At 39.6% G+C, this 21,131-nt stretch overlaps 1 long non-coding RNA gene across 1 annotated transcript; it reads right to left on the reverse strand.

Moving 5' to 3' along the window:
* Positions 1–7,633: 7,633 nt before the first annotated feature.
* On the reverse strand, positions 7,634–18,622 carry LOC118835805. Its single transcript, XR_005009521.1, has 3 exons — positions 18,534–18,622; positions 10,505–10,585; positions 7,634–7,799 (listed from the first exon to the last, which is right to left on the reverse strand). It is a non-coding gene; the product is annotated as an uncharacterized LOC118835805 (long non-coding RNA).
* Between the last annotated feature and the right edge of the window lie 2,509 nt (positions 18,623–21,131).

Genomic DNA, 21,131 nt, shown 5'->3' on the forward strand with positions numbered 1-21,131 from the left:
TTTAAATAAATTCCTTTTTAGTGATACAGCCTATATTCAGGGGTGGCTTATATTTGGTCCAATATAAGTATATGGAGAGGCAGTGTGTTATAGTGGATTGACCTTAAAGCCAGGAGTATCTGGGTTCAAATCCTGCCTCTGAGCCTCAAATCCTGCTTTGTGACTCTAGGTAAATCACTCAACCTCCTGGTGCTCTGATCAACTCTGTAAGGCTGTAAAGTACAAAGAAGATGCTGAACTGAATTGGTAGAAGATGTTTCCTTACCTGTGAGTTCCTTTTACCAAAGAAAGCACAGGTCTAGTCTTTGTCCCTAGAGTTACCTGAGATACAGGTGAATGAGCAATTATTCTCTTGGTTTATTGAAAACAGGTCAAAAGGAGATCAGATTAGATTTCAACAAGAGGAATTTTGGTTAAATTAAAAATGCCTTCTTAATTAGAAGAGTGGTGAGGCATTAGGACATGTTATCAATTAACTTTATATATGATGTGTGTGTGTGTGTGTGTGTGTGTGTGCGCGCATGCTGCTAATAAGGCCAAGGTCACATATTCAATTTCTACATGGTTTAATTAGCTGCATTTGATTGCATGATTAGGAACTTTTAATCTTGGCCAAACATCTTACAAATATGTGACATTTGTCATAAGGCAAATTGAGAGAGAAAATAAGGCTGGTTCAGCACAGTCCATGAAGACTGCTAGGAAAAAAAAAAACAACCAAAGGTACTTTTTCTGCTAAGAGTAGAGAGCTAATCTTCTCTTTGAGTCTATAAAAGGCTTAAGATGCTACATACTTCTGGTTCTGCATTCTGACTTGGTCTCAAATACTTAGGTGATTCTGAGTGAAGTCTTCCTTAACTTGTATCTTTTTTCTCTGTGCACAATGGGTACAAGTCTGAAAGATATGGAAAAAAGAAGCATGATGTTGGAGCCTGTAGAATCTTAATTAGCAATTAGGAACAAACTTCACAAAACATGCCTTCACATGAACTTTTATTTTTAGTATTTTATTTTTTCCAATTACATGTAAAGATAGTTTTCAATAATCATTTTTAATAAGATTTTGAGTCCCAAATTTTTCTCCGTCTCTCCCTCCCCTCCCCTCCCCAAGACAGCAAGCAATCTGATATAGGATATACGTGTACAATCATGTTAAACATATCAAATGAACTTTTAAAGCCAAATTCAGTTGTATCATATGATCATAGCTCTAGGGCGGGAAGGACCTCAGAGGTCATCTTTTCCAACACTCTTATTTTACAGAGGAGGAAACCAAGGCCCATAAAGGTTAATTGACATAATCAAGGTCGTACGGCAGATTGGGAATTTGAATCCAGATCCTTTGATTCAGCTCCATTGCAATATCATACTGCTGGGAGAGAAGAGAGATAGGGGGCTCCACCCCCTGGTAGGTGGCAGTCCTGGGAAGCCAGCTACTACAGGGCTGGTGAGGAGGAATGCAGAGTTGAGGTCTGGAGAATTTCCTTGGGGTTCACAGCTTGTGGTGTGTCGTTGGAGCAAAATTCTAAGTCCACCTCCCTCCTCTCAAGGAGTTGGGCTGGTTTTTCCTTAGAGGTATTGAAACTGCCTTTGTTCCCTGCTGATTTCTTTCCTTTGTGTCCTGAGTGAAAGCTTCCTCCAGTGCTAAGCTCCACTTGTGTGTGGGAATGGGAAGGGAGGGAGCAGACTCCTGGCACCCCTTCTGCTTTTCTGGGCCTTGTGTGTGCACGGGGCAGGGCCGGAGTGGGGCGGTGGGGGTGGTTTCTTCCTGCCTTCCACCTCAGAGGGCCTCCTCCCCAGCCCTCTCCCATCTCCTGACTGCCTTTTGTCTCCTGCTTCCAGGGACAAGTAATACATCTCAGCTCAGCTGACTAGGCTCCTATACCTCTGCTTATGCTTCTTGTGGGACTCTTTGAGACTAAGAAATAACATCTCCATCTGTCAGGGGCCTGAACCTCAAGGACTGGCCTTGAACAATCTAATTTAGTGCCTCCCTCATTGGACTTCTCTCCAACTACCGATCCTATCTGCTTAATGGTCAGCGTTCTCCCCTTATCCGCACTCCATCCCAGTGACTCTGAACCCCTGGCTGACATTGTATAATCTGATTCTTTCTAAATCCTCAGCTTGTTCTCTGTCTTCTCTCCTTCTCATCGTCCAACTCCAGATCTGTTTGCTCCTTCCACTGTGCCCTCTGAAGTGCCTGCTCTGTAACTAACATTATCTCCTTTCATCTTAAACCTCTTTATCACTCTTTCATTTTTCTGGCCTTCAGTGAAACCTGGCTCCCTCCCGATGATACTATTTTCCTCATCCTTTTCCAGTACTGGCTATGTTTTCATTTGTACCCTCAGACCCCTTTAATGATTGCAGTGGAGGAGTCAGAATACTCCTTTCTCCCCATTGTTGCTTTCTAGATGTATCTTCAACCATCTGCAAAAGTAACCTTCCCTCCTTTGAGGTTCATGCTCTCCAAATTCAGATCCTTGTGACTGTTATTTATAGATCCCTACTCCTTCTAGGTCATTCTTTCTTCCTTAATGCCCAAGTCACAGTCTTTCTTTCCTCCCCATCTCATTTTCTCATCTTAGGGGACTTTAATATACACAGTGAAACTCAACCTCAAATACCCTAATTTCCCAGTTTCTCACTCTATCCACTCTTCCATTCTACCTCAGGTACACCTCAAGATCAGTATACCCTTGATCTTGCCATAACCTATGGTGTTTCATATTTGTGTTTGTGAACTCTGAAACTCCTTTATCTGACCACATTTAATCATTCCATCTTTCCCTCTGCTTTTTGACTCAACCCTGTAATCCATCTTTACCATGATCTCTAACCTCTCTACTCTTCAATTCTTTTATAGGACATTTTCCTTCCTTTTCTATCTTAATTTCTTGGTGAACCAGCTCCACTCCACACTATCCATCACCATTAATTCCCTTGCCTCTTTGTCTTGCCATGACTAATGTCATGCCAATCCCTAACCCTAAATTACTCCCACCAGCTACCTCTTTTGTTCCTATCCATATACTATAGGAGGGAGCTGAAAGAAATCATGAACTCAGAAAGACCTGAATTCAAATTGTGCCTCAGATAATTACTAGCCATGTGATTCTGAGGAAGTCACTTAACCTCTCTCAGCCTCAGTTTCCTCATCTGTAAAATGGAGATAATAATACCACCTACTTCACTGGGTTGCTGTGAAGATTAAATGAGAAAATGTGCAAAACTTTGCAAACTTTAAAGGACTATACAACTACTAGCTATCATTATTTTTTGCTAATAATAATAATAATTGTGCTCACTGAATCTACTACAGATTTACGTTTTATGATTTTAATTGGGCAAGGTAAACATTCTATTCCTGATTAGTTGATTTTCTATTCACTCTCCAAAGCAGCTGTTGCAAACCTTCTCATCTCACCTCATGCCTCCTATGGCATCCTGTCCCTTAACCTTCTCAGTTAAGATCCTTGACTCATATTTCTCCCTCCCCCTCCCCCTCCCCCAATTGACACTATTTATGGAGGGTAATCCTTTCTCTCCTCTCATATCACGTGGACACCTTCCTCTCCTATTTCTTCCTTCACTTTAGTTTCAAGTGAAGAGGTAGCTTTTCTTGCCAAGGCAAATCCTTTTTTTTTTTCCAGCAAATTGTCTGACTATCCTCTCCATGCTCTTTTATCTTCAATCTCTATCTGCTGACTACCCATCCTACCTACAAACACACCCACATCTCTTCCATCTTAAAAGAGCTCTCCCTTGATCCTACCATTTCTACTACCTAGTGTCCTATATCTTTCTATCCTTAAGTGACTAAATTCCTTGAGAAAGCTATTCATAACCTATATTCCCACTTCTTTCACTCTCTTCTGAACCCTCTGAAACCTGGCTTCCAACCTCATTATTCAACTGAAATTGCTCTCTGCAAAGTTACCAATGATCTTCATTGCCAAATGAAGGCCTTGGCCTTTTCTCAGTCTTAATCTTCGATGTCTTTGCAGTGCTTGACACTGTCATTCACTTTCTTCTTTTGAATACTCTCTCCTTTCTAGGTTTTCATGACACTGTTGTCTCCTGGTTCTTCTCTTATCTGTCAGACTACCCCTTCTTAGTCTCCTTTGCTGGGTCTTCATCAATGTCATGCCCACCAATTCTGTAAACACAAAGTACCCTTTTCTTTCTTTTCATTATATACTAACTTGGTGATCTCATCAGCTCATATGGATTCAATTATCGTCTCTATACATATGATTCCCTTATCTATATATCCAACTCTTGCCTTTCACTGAGCTCTGGTCATGTATCTCCACCTGCCTTCAGAAGATCTCAAACTGGATGTCCTGTAGGCATCTTAAACTTAATTCCACTCATATAGTCACAAATCTGTCCCAAACAGAACTCATTATCTAGTTATTCCCTTTCTGAATTTCCCGATTACTGTTGAGGGTCTTCCCAGTCACCCAAGATTCCCAACCTCATTGTCATCCTTAATTCCTCACTCTTACCCACATATCTAATCCATAGCCAAATCTTATCATTTCTACCTTCACATCTCCTGTCACATATATCCCCTTCTTTCCACTCTAGTTCCAACACAATCCCCTCCCACCTGCCATACTGCAGTAGATTCCTAGGTGCTCTCCTTGCCTCAAGTCTCTCTCCACTCTACTCTGTCCTCCATTAAGCTGCCAGTGTGATTTTTCTAAAACATAGATCTGACCATGTCTCTCACCCCCTCCTCAATGGGCTCTAGTGACTCCCTATTACCTCCAGAATAAAAAAGTCCTCTTTTAAAGCTCTTCATAACTGACTTCCTCCTACCTTCTTACCCTTCTTACACCTAGCTTCTCTCCACATACCCTGATCCAGCTTCATTAGCCTATGCCATTCCTGGAACATGACACTACCCCTCCTTTCTCCATGCCTTTGCACTGGCTGTCCTCCATACATGCAATTCTTTGTCTCCTCACCTCTGACTATTAGTTTCCCTGCCTACCTTCAAGACTCAACTCACATTCCAGCTTCTGAAGGGGGTCCTTTTTGGTCCCCCATGGCAGCTAATGCCTTCTTCCTTCATAATGATCTCCTCAACTCTGTTTATATCCTATGTGTACTTAGTTATTTAAATGTTACATTAGAGTGTGCAATCCTCGAGTGTGGGACTGTTTTTTGCTTTTCTTTATATCTTCAGCACTTAGCATACAGCCTACAACATCGTGAGCAGTTAATAAATACTTTTTGACTAACTGATTGAGATTTGATTAGTTCAAGGGACTAAGGCTCGGGTCATAGATACTTCCTGGTCACCTGGATACGTAACAGCTTAGACCTTAGAAGAAGTCCTTCCTTGAAGCTCTATACTGCAGACCATTAACATGAACAATCCTGGAAAGCTGTGCCCAGTTGAATCAATGCATTTTCCTGGATGAAAATCCTTCTTCTACTATGGCTAAGTTAAGACAGTTAACTGACTTTTGCTAAATTTCAGTGCCATGGGGAAAGCCCTTGATTACCCTCCCCTAATTATGCTTTCAGAGACAGCATGGAGGGAGAAAGGACAGTGACCTGAGAGTCCAAGGACCTGAATTCTAGTCTTGGCTTTATTAATAATTAGCTGAATGTCCTTGAATGAAATTAATCTCTGGTCCTTTGTTTATTCTCCTGTAAAATGAAAGATTTGGATTGTGACTTGAGACCCTTTCCAGCTCTAACTTTCTGTAGTTTCTTCATACTTCTCTATCAATCTTTCTCTTTCTTTTGTGTCTTCCATTAGTTAATTTCTTTTTGTAAATAAGTCATTCAATGCCTTATTGTACCATGGTGGTAACTCTGGGATCTCAGAGACTGTGCTGAGGAAGTACAAACTATGGCAAGTTCTATCAAACTTTCAATATGGGGCCAGTAGATAGGGTGGTAACAAGTCATCTTGACTTCTGTCTTGCCACTGGACTTTAATGACTCTGGAGGAGAGAATGAGGCTGACACTTTGCCCAGCTCTGCCTCATTTAATTCCAATTCATGAATAAGTCAAGACATCACCCTTGTGATGTCATGAATCCCCTTTGAGAATGAAGGACAAACAGCAAATATATGCAAGGGCCTATTAAAAGTTCAGAGGGTTAGCCAACAGGTGATAAACATTTTCGGTCACAGCAACTCATAAACGACCTGCTCAGGTATAAAATGGATTGTGACCTACATTATTAGAAGATAAAATTAGAGATTTTCGAAGTCTTAAGATTGCCTCTAGTGTGTTCTATAAACAAATATTCAACAAATACTTGTTAGGTTAGAATTAATAAATGGAAAAAAAAGAATTAATAAATGGACAACTGAATCCCTCCAGACAAAGGAATTATATAAGACATTATCATTATCCTTCCCTATGAGAAGTAGTATGGGCATAGTGGACAATGTTGGACCTAAAGCCAGAAAGACATAAGTTCAAATCCTACCAGGGCTACTTACCAGATGTATTATTTTGGGTAAATAACAACTACTAAGTGCCTCACATAATTCACTAGGATTTTTTTAAACTAAGTCATAGGCTGGTTGCCAATGACCTAGATGCAGGGTAGTCTCAGAAGTATAAAATCATAGATTCAAGAACTAAAAGTGACATTAGCGGTCCTCTAGTCTAACCCTCTCATTTTTCAAGACAAGAAAAAAGAAAACTGAGATCCAAATTATAGTCTTAGAGGTGGAAAGGACATTAAAGGCTACCCGGCCCAACCTTCTCAGTTAACAGGTGAAGAACTAGATGTGGAGAAAAGTTAAGTGACTTGCTCTGGCTCAGACAGCCCAGTTGAGATTTAAATCAAAATGCTTTGTCTTCAAATCCAGCCCTCTCTCTCCTGCCCTAAACCGAATCTTTTGTATACATTTCATTGTTTAGTCCAGTCCTATCAAATTCATATAGAAATGGGGTCTGACATAAGGATCCCCGTGGGCTGCATATTGACATAGAAAATCACATATTAACGCTGTGTTCTATTGTATTTTGATTTATTTTTCTTAAATATTTCCCATTTATATTTTAATCTGGTTTGGCTTCACTTGGGAATCACATTTGATACCTCTGGCACATTGGACTTCTGGCTCGTTTAACCCATTTTCAAAACTTAAAGGTTATTTTAAAGACGCATTAAGTGTTTAAGTATGTGAGGTTGGTCAAAGTTAAAAAAAGTAATGCAACAAATCACAAAGCTGACCAGGATGTTGGGTCATGTGCGGAGGATACATGGAAAAGGGACAGCTGTCCTTAAGTGATTAGTAGGGGACCCCACATTCCATTTTGCTCTTTAAATAGCATTGTAAATAGTGACTACCCTTGGAGGGGGCTCCTTAAGGCAGGGTTGCCCCAGGGTCTCACCTGTTCTTCATCTGTCTATGGCTCTCAGACCAAGAAAGGGTCTTATGTGCTATTTCCCCTTAGTACCAGGCAGAAAAGGCAGAATTCTGAATGTCAGGCAGGCATGAGAAAGCCACATTATTTTTACATTCATTTTCTATGCAAAAATAGATCAAAAAGCTATGGCTACTGAAAAAATATTTGTTTTAATCAATGTTTGGGAAACAAATGCTGGTATTTGGCTTCTCGGTTGACTTCTCCAGAGCCTGTATTGGCAGCTCCCATTCATAGGAAAGTCCTGTAACCACTTCTGTTGTTTTCTCCCTCCCATATGGACACGTTCTGCAGAAGACCGTTGGCCCATTTGCACATTTGGGATTCCTGGTGGTTCTTTTGGATTTGTTTGGCTTGGATATCATGATTATTTGTTATAGTTTCCCTGGAAAGGCAGAAAGGAGAAAAAAAGAACATGTATATTAATAACGTTTCTACCTTTTGCTCCTCGAGCTCCTTCAGAGAAAGTCCAAATTGCCTAAAATCCAAGCTGCTGAGTTTGTACTTATTTCTGGCATGTACACCCACACATGTGTACAGAAAGTGATCACAATTCAGATAAACCAGCAAAGGACAGTGGGTGTGAGCTGGTGGAGCAAGTATTTGAAGGACTCACCAGAGCCAGGGACTGGACAATGAACATTATTCACCTTTAATAATGTTAATAGCTAATGTGTGTAGAACACTTAAGGTTTGCAAAATACCTTAATGAACTTAAGTTCATTGTATCATTTGATCTTCACAAAAACCATGTGCTGTAGATGCTACCGTGAGCCCCTTTTTATAGGTTAGGTTGAGAATGAATTGCCCAGGGTTGTAAAACTAGTAAACATCTAAGGTTGGATTTGAACCTAGGTCTTTCCATTTCCAAGTTTAATGGAAACTACTTCTGGCAAATTTCACTAATCAGTCTAATATATCTTAAAACACCCAGGATATTTGAAGTGGAAGGATTGTTGTTGTAAGGCACAAACAAGCTGAGGGAGTAAGACTGATGTCAAAGAAGGATCTGTGGCACCTTTTCAACCTAGTGCCTTTGTTACCAGGAAGGGAAGCAGCTTCCAGGGGGTCCGGAGCTCCAAAGAGCACAGGAGCGGGTCTACTGGAAGTGGCTGTGCTGTTGTGAGAGAGACTGCAGTCAGGGAGCTCAGCCAAGAACTGTTAGGACTGCAGAGCAGCAGTGAAAGGGGGTGGTGTAGATGTGAGCAGGCAGGAGGGGAGACACTCCTCCCTCATGGAGTCGCTCAATTCTATTCACTAGGCTGTCTGTGAATTTATGGGGACCTCACAACCTCAGGAAGGAGAGGAGCTTGCCAGAAGGGGACTATTTCTTACTGCCCCTTTCTGCGTCCTTACCACCTTTAATAAATCTTCTCTGGGCCGAATGTTTTGTTAACTTCAGAGCTTAAAGGTGAACAGAGCCCTTGAGAGATCTGAGCCAAATTCTGATGATCCCAAGGTCTTACACTGGGTGGAGGCCAAGCCAGTTCTCTATTTACTATGCCACAACTGCCTCATACTTTTTGCAGCTTTTTATATAGTTTCTGTGGTGGTGCTATTTCATTCCATACTTTATTTGAAATTGTGTATTGCTACATTTTGTTTGAATAACTAGTTTTATACAATTATTACGCTCCAGCCAGACTGGATTGGGAGCTCTACTCAAAACTCTAAGTGCCATCCCCTGTCTTTGTCCTCCAGGTCTGGAATGCAGTCACTCCCCCTTCATCTCAAGCCTGTCAGAAACCTCCTATTCCCTCAAAACTGTAACTTAGGAGCCACCTCTTCCCTGATCCTCAAAGCTCTAAGTTCTTTCCCACCCAAATTTTCCTTGAGCTCTTTGTATCTCGACCTTGCACTTGTCATAACCCACCCCACATTATAGTTATCTGTGTACTTGTAGGGGTGTGCTGGTAAATGTTTAACAACCAAGTTTAATCTACAGTATTGACATTTTCTCCATCACTTTCTAGACCCGTGATTTCAAACTCAAATAGAAACAGATCCCTTTGGGATACATGTTGACTTAGAAAACCATAAATTAACATTATTTGTGTTGTATTGCATTTTTATTTATTTTGTTAAACATTTCCCAATTACATTTTAATCTGGTTTGGGTCCTCACTCTGGAGTTCCCTCTGGGAACAATAAACAAACCTGTAGAAGAAGTCTTGATCTATTTGCCAATTTCTGAAGAACGCTCACACTGAAAATTTAGTAATCAGCTCCCACAACCATTGGAGATGGCTCTAGCCCACTTGTTACATGTCATAACTTGTAAACTCCATAAGGGCAGGGATTGTAGCTTCATCTTCTTAACGGCAGTGCCCAAGCATGCATTAAGAGCCTTTCTGTGTGTCAGATACTGTGCTAGGTGCTGGACATACTAATACAAAAATGAACAATCCCTGTCCTCAGGAAGCAGATTACATTTTACCAGGGGGGGAGACAGCAAGATCACAGATAAGTAAGTACAGGCTGTATACAGAGTAAATACCCGGTGATGTGTAGTGGAGCTAACAACTGGAAGACTCAGGAAAGGCCTCTTGAAGGTGGTGACATTGAAGTTGAGGCCTGAAGGGTTCAAAAGATGTAAGTAAAGAAGGAAGAATAACAGGCATGGGGTCCAGTCTATGTAAAGACACTGAGAAAGGAGATGGGATGTCATACATCACGTTGCCGTTGGGGAATGTTGATCCATTGGTGGCATATATTATGAGCCCAGTATTTGCTTCTTAGAAGTTCTAATATGTCCTACATGGGCTGCTTCAAAATTCTGAATGCTCTACCTAAATTCTTAGTAATTCACTAAATAAACTACTGTTGTTCAAATTTGCTTTAAAAATACATCATAATCATTAATATTATGATTATAACTGTAATAAGCTTAAATTTAAAAATTCTCCTATTTAAAGAAGGGGTAGATTGACAAATGCCATCAAAACATGCATTTGAGCTAGTTTATCATCTTGGGGAGGATGGTGCTTTTGTTACAGAAGTAACATTGTGTTAGAGACTGCAGAGTTTGTGCAGGGCCTGAAGTCAGAAAGACTCATCTTCCTGAGTTCAGATCTGGCCCAAGATACTTACTGGCTGTCTGACTGTGGACAAATTTTGGCTGAATGTTTTGTCAGCTTCAGAGCTTGAAGGTGTTTGCCTCTGTTTTCTCATCTGTAAAATGAGCCAGAGAAGGAAATGTCAAACCACTTCAGTATCTCTGCCAAGAAAACCCCAAATGGGGTCAGGAAGAGTCAGACATGATTTGAAATAACTGAATAACCACAAAAAGACTATTTAACTTTTGTACTTTTCATATTTGTATATGTGTGTGTTTAAACTGTCATAAACAATAGTGCAAACAAAAAAAGATGTAATAAAATTTTTAATATTAAAATACTGTTATAAGTTTGTATCAACAATTAAAACATAAGCTCCACTTGATTTCATTTTCTTAAATTATCATTCTGTTGAATTTTGTGCATTTAATACAAAGTAATTATTATTTTAATTTCAAGAAATATAGCATTATAGCTGAGATTTCAGCATTTTATCCTCTGGTCTAGTTATACTGATAACAGAACAAATACTATTCTAAAATAACAACGTAAACTTTAGTATGAGGTACAACAACAAAAAAGTCTTTAAAGTTATCCATTCCTTAAAAATGAGTATCACTATCAGGGCCTTCTATTAAAAGCCTTTTTTTTTTTTTTTAAAAATTGAAGTGCACCAAAGCAGAGTTCTCATGTCCAATAAAGTTTTTATTCACTGTGTTTTGTTCTTTGATACATGCAAAAAAGGGCAACATTTTCAATTTTTCTTGGAATGTGTATTACTGGGGAGTGATACTGAGCTATTCAAGGCAGTATAACTTTCAGAAATCAGTTGTCAAATAGTATTGAAAACACTTTCTGTAAATAAAGCTATTTGTGGCACTTTGATTTGTGCCATGTAGATATTTATGACATACTGAGGGACGGGTAGCCTAAGAGTGACAGAAGTTGTCACGGGTGTAAACTTTTCCTGGAATATCTGACCAATACTGTCTTAAATAGCTGGGAGGATGGAGGATGGGGGTGGACTTATTCTTTAAACAGCAAGCTGCATGAAATTGTAAAGCAAGTGATCCACTGAACTACAATAGAAATCAAAATTTAGGCAATGATTTTGTCTGTACAGTTTAGTGTTTTAAATCCCAATATGTCATATGAAAAGGGGAATATTGTAAGATAATTATTCTAAGTCTTCATTGGTAAATGAGCATACCTCACATATGCTCTCTAGTTTTCTAATCAAATTGTTTATATAGACAATCCCTCCCCATCCCCCCAAAATTGCCCAGGTCCCCAAACACTCTAAGGTCAGCCCTGCCTCTAGCTACCCCTAGCCTAAGTGTGGGGATTTAAATCAAATCAACTCGACAAGCACTTACTAAGAGTCAACTTCATGAAACTATTTGAAAAAACTACTAGGAAAACTGGGAAGCTGTCAGAAATTAAATGTTAGATCAATGGCTTACACCATACATCACAGTAAGTTCTCAATGTATACATGACCTATGTATTAAGTATCATAACATAAAAAAATTGGGAGAGAAGGGAAAAAGATACTTTTCACAACTATGGTTGCAGGGAGAATTTTTAACTAATCAAAGACTAGAGATAACCATAGAAGAAAAAATGGATAATTTTGATTATATAAAATTGAAAAGCTTTTGCACAACCAAAATTAATTCAATTAGAATCAGAAGGGAAAGAATCAAACTGGGAAAAATCTTTGTAGCAAAACTGTCTGATAGCTTAGCTATGTAGGGAACTGATAAAAATATGTGAGAATAAGAGCTATTTACCAGTACAGAAATGGTCAAAGAACAGAAATAGGTAAGTTTCAAATGAATAAATGCAAGCTGTCAACATCCATTTTTTAAAAAAAAAAGCTTCAAATCATGGGTAATGAGGGAAATGTAAATTAAAATAACTCTGCCACACACCCATCAATTCAAAAATAACAAATGTTGAAAATGGAGATTGTTAGAGGGGCTGTGGGAGGACAGACACACTGATCCACTCTTAGTAGAGCTGTGATTTGGTGCAACCATTCCAGAAGGCAAATTTCCCCCATGCTTTCTGTTTTATTTTATTTATTTAAAAGTAACAGTATTAGAAAGGCCCATGAAAGGTCTTCTTGTTCATTCCCCTCTATTAAGCTAGCTACATTTAGATGAAAATCGAATTCTGTCCCTTGTCCTTTTTGTAATCTTCCAGAGAAGATTTCCATAGACTCCCTTGTGTGTTCCAGTCCAAGGTCTAACAATTGTCAATGGCAGGAAGTTCTTCTGTAGGTCTAAGTTACATCTTTATGCTGTGCCATATGCACCATTTCCTCTTATTCATTTCTCCATAAGAGATGAAGAGCAGTAGCTAACACTCCTAGATTTTATCTTAAGCTCCTCTTTTTCTGCCAGTTTACACAAATTAGTCTCACCTTGACCTTTTGTATGCAAACACATTTTTGGTTGAAGACCAAGTATGGATGAAATAAAAGACCTTTGAATACTGGAAAGCAATTTGGAACTATACCCCAAAATGTCATGAAAATGTGCATACCCTTTGACCCAGTGATACCACTGCTAGGCATAGATCCCAAAGAAACCAAAGACAGAAGGAAAGGTTGCCTATGTACAAAAATATAATAGCACTTTTTTCATTGCAAGGAATTGAGGGTTGATAGACATTTGACACCCTGTTTTCACCATACTAGTTCCAACTACTTCATTACTCTGAACATGCTGTATGCTCCCTTCTTTCCCAGGGGAATGGTTTTTTAAGTTCCAGCTTATAATGAGAAAAAAAGAGCTCTTTCACAGACAGAATATCCTCTTTCACCCATAGGAAAAGGACCTAGTGTAACATATCTTAAGAGTGTTGCTTGCTAAATGTTGAATTGTCTTGAATCAACAAATTTAAGCAACTTTCTTTGTAGAAATAAAAGAAAAAGAGAAGTTCGCTTCAACCAAATTCAATCTAGCAAAAATGTATTAAGTACCTTCTAAAAGAACAAGTTTCCTTTTAGAAAAGAACTCATAGTGTTTCAAAAAAGCAAATACAAAGAGGGCAGTGATTTAGATGTAGCTGCCCCAGCTTACTAGCTTTGTGACCCTGACAAGTCATGTTGCTTCTGTGGATCTCAGTTTCTTCATCTGTAAAATTAAGAGGTTGGAACCAAAGGTCCCTTTCCCAACTCTAAATCTATGATCCTACAGCTATAGGGCACGTTCTTAGGACTCCCTTTGAGTGTTGCCAGCTGAAGTTCTAAGATCATTTAAATCGCCCTGGGTGCTAGCTGCCAGGGGCATGATGGAAACTGAAAGGAACTCACCTCAATCCAAATATTAAGTCATCCTATGGTCCTTTCCACAGAGGGAATTCAAGATTATCGAAAAGAAAGACAATTGATTTGAGCAACTTTGTGCTATGCCAGCTGGATGTGGCTGATTAGCAAAAGAGCTGAAATAGGCCCTAGGCATGGGAGTTCTCAGAAAAGAATGACAAACATTGAAACCATCAAACATTATGGAGTAGGAGGTAGCAATATAAAGAAGTTTCTCCTACAACTACTCCTGAAAATATCTAAGAAGAGCAACAGACTAAGTAATAATGGGGAAGTCTAAGGAAAAAAAATCACAGTGGGTCATTTTTTACAGCCCAAGATCACAAATTCATTCTACAGGCACGTGCCCAGCATAGGATCTATGGAACAGGGGTGGGCTGGGCTTGTGGACTTAACCCCTGGGCTCAAAACTAGACTTTAGTGCTACTGTGGCAACCCCAAAGGAGGATCTGCTGACTCATAGCCTTGGAACTGGGCTAGGTCAGCAGCTCTATTGCTCTCGTCCTAGAAAAGGAACTCGGATTCCACTTCCTAGCTCAGAAGAGGGGTAATCTGGTGATTCTGCAGAGTTGTAGGAACTGCAGAGCCTTCCAGCTGGTTCACAGAAACTGAGATAGTGACTGTCTACTGGAATTCCACCTGGGGAAATTTTATAGCTATATTGCCTAGGCTCAAATCTGGGGCTGCAACGATCAGACTATGCATTTGTTCAGACCTCAGAAAGTCTCCTGAAAGTCTGCAGCTGTCTGGCATGAGCCACTCTTGTGACCTCCGGAGAACAGTGCGCTCAATAGCTAGGGAATGTTACTACATATGAAGTGTGTTTACATCCACATGCATATGTATACATAAATATATACATATATGAGCATATATACACATATATTTTATGTCACATATCACATGTATATGTATACATAAATATATACATATATGAGCATATATACACATATATTTTATATCACATATCACATGTATAGGTATACATACATACATACATATATGAGCATATATACACATATATTTTATATCACATATAACATATGCACATATTTATTTGTATACACATATTATGTATATATACACAATACAGATGCAATATCCAAATGAGCAGGACCCCAGATAAGAGAGGCCAGGACCATGTAAGACCATGACTGTTCTACCAGAAATATGTAAATCCTGCCTCTAACACAAAATCCTAATTTGGAAAGTAAAGCTGGAAGAATGATAAAATGATAAAGAATTATTATGAAATAGGGCATGCCCAAGACACAAACCCAGAAGAGAAGAATAATTCCAAGACACCTACAAACAAATCCTCAAAGGCACAATTTGGCCATAAATTCAATTAGAATTCCTAGGGGAAATGAAGCAGGGCTTAACAAGGAGAGTTTAAAAATTATATTATAAATTAAATGAGAGTGCTAAAGAAAAAATGGAAAGAAAATAAATGAAAGGAAATGAAAGAAGAAATGAGATTTTTTTGGAGAAAAGACTCGGAAAGAGAATTAACTCGGCATTAGAGGTGCAAAACCTTATACAAGTAACATACTCCTTGAAAATTAGAATGGACCAAACAGAGATTAGTGACTCCATGAGATAATAAGAAATATTGAAACAAAGTAAAAAAAGATTGAAAAATGGAATGAAATGCAAAATATCTCATATTAGAACTAATTGACCTCAGACACAGATCAAAGAAAGATAATTTAAGAATCATTGTACTACCTGAAAACCATGACCAAAAAAGAGCCCAGATATCATATTTCAAGAAATCTTTAAAGAAAGCTGCCCGGATATATTAGGATAAGAGGGCAAAGTTAAAATAGAAAGAATCTGCTAATCACCTCCTAAAAGAAACCCCCAAACGAAAACTTCCAAGAATCTTATAGTCAAAATCTAGAGTTTCCAGGTCAAAAAAGAATGCTACAAGTAGTCATGAATAAAAATTTAAGTGTTAAGGAGAAACAGACAAGATCACGTAAGATTTAACAGCTATTATTATAAAAGAATGGAGAACATGGAATATAGTATTTCAAAAAGCAAAATGTATAGGATTATAATCAGGAGTAACATACCCAGCAACATTGAGTATAATTTTATGGGGAGGGGGATGAATCTTAAATGAAATAGAGGACTTCCAGGAATTTTTAATGAAAGATAAGAGCTAAGTAGAAACTTTGAAATACACAGGAGCCAAGAGAAACATAAACAGGTAAATACAACAGCACAACCAGAGGAGAGAGGAGACTATATATAAGAGAATACATAGCAGTATGCTTGCTATCTCAGAATAGCATAGCACACTTTTTAGCCCTCCTAGGAACTCCATTTTTCTCCAATGGAAGAGGAACATGGTGCAACAACCAACCACTTGGCTGGAAAAACTCTGTCCCACCTCTCCCTGGTCAGTGATACTGGGTTTTTCCTAGTCCAGAGCAAGAATGGGGTCAGAGGGGCAGCCATTCGTGCTGTTCTGGAGCTATCTGCTACACTTCCGGAAGATTAATACTGAAATGTCAATTCAAATTTAACAAATACTTCCTAAGCATATCTAGCTAGCTAGCTATCCAGCAGATGGAATTGTGTATAAGTGATGGAATAGCCCCTCCCCTTTGGCATAATAATGATAACAACACTAGCTAGCATTTACATAGTATTTTAAGGACTGTGAAGCACTGTTATGAACATTATCTCATTTTATCTTCACAACAACCCTGGAAGGTAAATGTTATTATTGTTTTCGGGATGAGGAAACTGAGGTAGACAGAGATGAAGTGATTTGCCAAGGGCCAAACAGCTAGAAAGTTTTTTGAAGGTTTGAACTTAGGCGTTCCTGACTCCACATGTAGCACTCTATCCACTGTGCTAACTTGGCCTCTTTGAAATTTGGGGGGTTGCCTGAGTACTGAGTCATCTTTTCAGATCATACCTTTCTCCTAACATGGGAAGGGGCTGGGGTTCATGTGGTCTTCCCTTGATCCATACCGCTATTCTTCCCCTCATCCCAGAGACCAGAATCTTTACAGAAACACCAGCCACTCTAGGTTCTCTGAATCTAACTTACCCATTAGTCTGCATCCTAGGATTAAAATTGTCCCAAGTCATGTGGTTTATCTAGCTGAGAAATTTAGGAGAAGAATTTTATTTTTAAAAAATTTAAAACAAAATTTATGTAAAAATAATTTAAAGCATTTTTATACAGTCAAAACCGCAATATTCTTCCATTTGACTCAACCCTCAATCTTAGGATTTTGTTTTATGTTTTTGTTTTTGGCAGGGCAATTGGGGTTAAGTAACTTGCCCAAGGTCACACAGTTAGTAAGTATGTCAAGTGTCTGAGGGTGGATTTGAACTCAGGTCCTCCTGACTCCAGTGCCGGCGCTGTACTCACTGTGCCACCTAGCTGCCCTGAACCTTAGTATTTTGGATGAAAGTTCTAATCTCTGTCCTATTTAGTTCTTCATATTCCAAGCAATTCACTGGCTTCCTCCAGTGCAATATCTCCTGCCAACATCCCCACCACATATATACTTAATTAATATACATGAGTTGTAGAATACTCATAGTTTCTAGGAGATGAAATCAGAAATTAGAAATAATTTAAAGATACAGAGAAAATTGTGTAGAAAATGCTTGACAACTGCAGGCATAGGACAAGGTGGGTAAGGCAGTTAAATCTTCACTGTTTTTACACTACTCACAAGGAATAGCAATAGTCAACAGCCTACTCCATTCTAAGTACTCATAGTGTGTTTTTTTTTCTAATGAATCAAGGCTTTAGTTGCTGGAGCCAAGCCTGTGGTGCCCTGACTCTAGTGTTTGAGCTTGTCTTGCAAAATACCAGTGGGGTTCTCTCTCCCTCCAACCACCATTTCATCCCTTCCATTGTTCTTGTTCCTTTCCAAGCCCAAACTCTAGCTGATCTTCACATGTAGCCACTTTGGCTCTGTGTGTCTGTGCACAAATTTCCATAACAATCTCTTTCCAAGAGCAAAGGAAAAAACATCATCTGTCTAGGACTATAATTCCCAGAATTTGCACAGTTGGATTCCAGAGCCATTCCATGCTTCCCAGTAAAATCTGGTATCCAGTTACATATATACTATGTGTCAGGCTTTGTGCTGCATGCACAAGAAATACATTCTAAAGATGGGATCCTCTCTTTCTAAAGGGTTACACTGATGTTAAGATAAGACTTATAGATGGGAAACAAAGAATAACACAAAAGAATCCATAATAAAGTGCTAAATTAAAAAATTCAATTCAGCAAACATTTATTAAGTGCCTACTATGTGCTACACACTGTGGTAGGGCCTTGAGAAACAAAGACGTTCCTTCCATAAGACAGCTCATCTCTTGGCTCCAGGCCTTTTCACTTTCTATCCCCCAGTGACTTAGAATGCCCTCCCTCCTCATTTCTGCTTTCTGGCTTCCTTCAAATTTTAGCTCAAATCCCATCTTCTGGAAAGAGACTTTTGTAGTCCCACTCATACTAGTAGGGCCTGCCCTCTGAGATTTCCTCCAAATACCCCATGTATGTCTTGTAAGTACATTGTTGTTTATATGTTGATTTCCTCATTAGAGTGTGAGCTTCTTGAGGGCAGGGACTCTTTTTGCCTTTATTTGCATCCCTAGTGTTTTAGCACAGTGTCTGACACATTATGGGCATTTAATACATTCTCGTTGACTCGCTTGTTGACTTAACTAAGCATCTTTGACAACCTACTTCAAGGGTGGGTCCAGCAGGTCGCTCTTTAGGCTAGTTCCTCCCCACTCAGCTGCTGCTATTGCTGGTTTCAGTTCCTGAGGGTGACCTTTCCAAGCTCACAAGGTCATAAGCTGAACTTTGCCATCTCCAGTATTCACTTACCTAAAATCAGGAAAGAATAAACACAGCAGACACCAAAATCCTAGTTACTTGGCAGCCCAGGTGGGTCTGAGCAGCTCACAAGAAAACAGTCATCTTCACTAGAAAGCAGCCCAGAAAAGAGTGAGAGATCGTCAGATCTAACCTTTCATTTGCACACTCATTTCCAGCTCAACTTCTTCTGAGTCATTAGTTCTTTCAATTTCTGAGTCAAACAAAAGATTTTTCCCATAGTCACTAATGGTGCCTCAGTCACAAATGGCCAAAAACCAGCTCCCCTTCTTTCCACGTGTTGGATTAGCAGCAAGCTGCGAATATTGTTCATGTTCTGCATAACTCACTAGAAAGGGGATGTATCCACATGGGCTATAGGAAGTGTGTCCTCATTGGCCATTCCCTTAATATGTAAATATTTATCAATGGATGCTTATGAATCTTTTGTATTTTAAGCATTTATTTTTGGTGGAGGAAATAAATCACTAGGCTACAGCTGAAACTTATTTTGTGACAGCCTCCTTAACTACCTTTCCCAGCACTAGCTCTACCCTTACCCCTTCCTACTTCCCCTTTGGCTCACTGGTTGAAGGAGGGAATTGGAATACTCTTTGCTCCCCACTGCTGCTTCTAGTTTCTCCTTCTACTTTCATCACTCAGTATTCTCTCCTCCTTTGAAGTTCATGCTAGTCATATCAATCATCCAATCAAAATCCTGGTATTTGTTGTTTACAAACCTCCAAGTCACTCCTCTTCCTTCCTCAATGAGTTCAGTACATGGCTGTCAATCGTTCTCTCATTTCCAACTCCTGTACAAGGAGAATTCAACATACGTATTGATTCTCCCTCCCTCAAACATCCTAACCTCTCAGTTCCTCAACCTATTCACACACAAAGATCACCATACCCTTGATTGCGACATAACCCACAAAAGTACTACCTCCACATTCAAGAATTCCCAAATCCCCAAATCTGACTATAATGTGTTGGCTTTTCACTTGTTCCTCTTCCTTCACTTACAAAGCCCTATTTTTTCATCTGAACCATAAACTACAATACCTTGACCCCTCATTTTTCTCCCAGGACATCTCTCCTATACTAGTCATTCCTCTTCTCCCTATCTTGGCCCTTTGGTGAACCAATTCAACTCTACACTGTCTTCCTCTCTTGAATATCTAGCCTACCTATCAGGAAGAGAGAGTGAGGTTGGTGACTTTGCATAGCCCTGCCTCACTTAAATCCAATTCACTTGCAAGTCATGACATCCCTTTCCTGACATAATTGGTCCTCTTAGAGAACCATGGACAAACAACAATCTGTGAGTAGTAGTAGCTGCCCCTACTGGGCAGACCTAACTGGCCAGTTCCACTTGGGTAATGTTCCTTCCTCCCTCCCTTCCTCCTTTCTTCCCTCCCTCCCCCCCTCCCTCCCTTCCTTCCTTTCCTCCTTTCTTCTTTCCACCCTTCCTCCTCTCCCTCTGTCCACATAGGGAATCATACCCTTACCTGTGAGTGCTCTGCCCAAAGGAATGTAAATTTTGATAGCTGAAACCTCACAAAATATCTGGGGGTTTACAAGCCAGATTTCTCTTTTAAAGACCATGCCTTAAACCCAAATCACAATGGCTCTCACTGGTTGGCCAAAAATTGGTCCCAGGCCAAGCTTTACTTGGTCATTGTTTGGGTTTTAATGACTCAGAGTGAGTGTAAATAGAAATTGTTTCGGTTTTGGCCAGAAACCCTGAGGGTCTTCTCCTCCCAAATTGATTCTTTTTTGACTAGGTAAAAGAGACCATTTATTTTGCCTCATTTCTTACCTAGCTTTAAATCACCAAATGGACATTGCCTCAGACAAACTGAGAACCGGGAATGACCGGGAATGACCTTAAAAAGGTCAAGATCTCCCACTGCATCTGGGGCCATCTCCATCCTGATCTGTATCTTGCCACTGGTCTCAGATGACCCTGGAGGAGAGAGTGAAGCTGGTAACTTTGCATAGCCCTGCCTCACTTAAATCCAATTCACTTGCAAGTCATGACATCACCTTCCTGATATCATTGGTCCTCTTTGAGAATGAACGACAAACAACAATGACAAACAACAGCTCACATACTATTTCTCTTATTACACTCTGCCAAACTTCAACCTTTGCTCACTCTTACCATTTGCCATCTTTGCTCCTATATACACACTGCTTGACAAAGGTGGAAAAAGTCACAACCATTCTGATCGTGTCCATCACAGATTTATGTTACACAGTCTCAACTGGACCCTCACTGCTACTAAGGCAATCCTACCATACCTCCCTAATCAACTCACTATCCTACTCTCCATAGTGACTCTTCCAGATCTTTTCATGCCTTCTTAAACCTTCCATTACTTTTCCTCTCCCTACCTTCTCAGCTGAAAACTTTACTTCATATTTTACAGAAAAAAATTGAGACTATTCACTGTGAGTACCCCC

This window comes from Trichosurus vulpecula, chromosome 2 (assembly GCF_011100635.1).
Source record: "Trichosurus vulpecula isolate mTriVul1 chromosome 2, mTriVul1.pri, whole genome shotgun sequence".
In the NCBI taxonomy this organism is placed as follows: Eukaryota; Metazoa; Chordata; class Mammalia; order Diprotodontia; family Phalangeridae; genus Trichosurus; species Trichosurus vulpecula.